Here is a 2,500-nt window from a genome sequence, read left to right as displayed (position 1 = left end):
TGCTCCACTGGGCCGCCCAATATATACTCAACTTTGTGAAAGACAGTTGCACAAAATCAGAATCACTTCAAGAGTGAGAGATTAAAAAAAAGTACTTGAGGCCAGAGGAGGAAGTCTCAATGATGATTCTCGAGCCTTGCAGCTATGAGGATTTTCTGTTCCAGGCTTCTCTAATGTGAAAATGTATCCTGCGCTCAGGCCAGCCACATGTTCTTACTGATAATTCACCTCATTGTTATGTGTTTTGCATCAGTTCTGCAGAGACCAGTGTCACAGAGAGTCCACGGGTCTTTACCAGCCGGCGACATCAGTGATGGCTGAGTGCTTTATGGATGCATTCATCATCAGTCTGGGGTTGTTGCTCTGATCTATAGAGGGACATCATTAGTCCGCTGTCCGTTTGATGTTAAAGTAGGCTGCTATTTGACAGACAACATGGCAGTCAGTGTCAAATGAGCAATGGGAACTAGACTGAGTCACGCCACTGGCACCACTGCGGCCCCTTTTACACCTGCATGGTGTTACAATGTGTCGTTTGTGATGGGGCTGTAATCAGAAGGCTCTCGATCACAGGTGGAAGAGCACTTGAGACACATGGTGGATGGATTGCAGTCAGAGGTCATCAGGGAGGATTCTGACCACACTGAATGAGAGTGGAAATGCAAATGTGTCTCCAGTCACAACAACAACACCAATGACCCGGGAGAGCACTGGTGCTGCCAGGAGTAGATGTATGTGGCAAATACACGCCTGCTCTCCCCCATCGCCCGTTACACACGCAGCCGGTGGGCTTCATCACCGGTAACACAAATCCACTGATATACAGATATATATATATGTGTGTGTGTGTGTGTGTGTGTGTGTGTGTGTGTGTGTGTGTGTGGGTGTGTGTGTGTGTGTGGGTGAATGTAGTTCTTTTTCTAACTTCACCAGTCACTAAGAAGAGATGCTGACCACCATCTTGTCGCTATGTTTAAAACAACAACAAAAACCTTGAGACTCAAGTGAGAGACTCCAGGCCCTTCTCTGCTCCTCTCCACCCTTCTCCCAAACACACACACATCACACACACGCAGAATCAACATGGCTGGTTTCCTGTTAGGACATCTAGAAATAGCTCACCCTGTGGGCGATTAGTTCCAGTTCAGTGACTGATAGCAGCCATGCAGGGACCAGAGCTTGGAACCTCAAACCTGGAAGTAGCACAAGCAATGCATCTTATTATTTGACCTACAGGGTGCAGGATTAAGCATTAATCCCCCCCCCCCACCCACCCACCACACACACACACACACACCCCAACCCTGTCCAATATTGTGTTTACTTTAGTTTTTTAGATGAAAGCAAATGCAACCTTCCACTTGTATTTTTCAAATATCTATTTTAGAAATGTCCAGGATTTAAACTGATGGTGAGGCACTGGCAGTAAGAGGCAGCTCAGCAGAGATGAATGGCCTGTGTTGCACAGAGGTGGAGGTTGTTCTGCAGCACAGCAACAAAACAAGAAAATCCAACTGATTTTCTCCTCTTAGCCCGTAAAGTGTAATTGTACATGAGAACTTTTAATTATGCTCTCGCCATCGTTAAATCCACTCCAGATTTCTCTGATCTAACCTGAGATCTCCTTTCATCCCACTTGTGCACAAATCACACGCCTCACTGTGAAACTAAATACCTTTGAGCTCTTTCTACAGCATTAGTCTGTAAAACAGAGCCACTCCATCCTAATATCAGGGTTTTTCATCTCTGACAGGATCAACTTGGCCTTATATGGGATTTGCAACTCGGGCTCCTCCCTCATCTGCAATGTAAACGATGTCAAATGTAGACTTAGTTCCCACTAATGCCGTGTAACTCTGGGCTGTTGGAGACAAGAGGTGACCAAACTGGGAGAAAGGAGGCGAAAGCCTCGGGACTACAAACCGTAAAGTAGTGCAGATTCTTGAACCAGTGCTGAAGCTCGGTTCCCTCCACTGAGAGCCAAACCACTGTGACATCATGGGGGGGCATTTCGTTGGCTCACACGGTGGTGATGCAACACTATGGTGGTCATTGGACTGCACATCATGCAGTCAATTTTCAGTTTCCAGTTATTCATACGTGTCAGCACGATACAAATATGTTGATTTTTGAGGTTTGGGACAAATAAATTGGGGTTGAGAACATAGAAATAAGTTTCTCTGACGAGTTCCGCACTCGTGCCCATCAGTGAGAAGGACCTGTCAATCAAAAGTGGACTGATGTGCAAATGAAAGGCTGGAGGACAGTGAAATCGACGTGGTCAGAGCAAACAGGGAAAGTCAAAGGATCTCTGGCCAAGCTCCCAGTGGCTACTCCCAATTTCAGCGCCGTCGCATGGAACAAAGCCTCATCAGACAGGGACCTGAGCTCTAAGGCAAATCCCGTGCCCCATTCACCACACGACCTCAGGCGTGTCTGTGTCCCACAACGTGGCAGCCGGCCTGCAGTGGCAGCAGAAGCTCAGTCTATAAGTAGTTGA

This window comes from Aulostomus chinensis, chromosome 12 (genome assembly GCF_037954235.1).
Source record: "Aulostomus chinensis isolate RoL2024-O1b breed Wild chromosome 12, RoL_Achi_v1.0, whole genome shotgun sequence".
NCBI classification, from domain to species: Eukaryota; Metazoa; Chordata; class Actinopteri; order Syngnathiformes; family Aulostomidae; genus Aulostomus; species Aulostomus chinensis.
The sequence above is the reverse complement of the archived record's forward strand: the minus strand, read 5'-3'. Positions refer to the sequence as shown.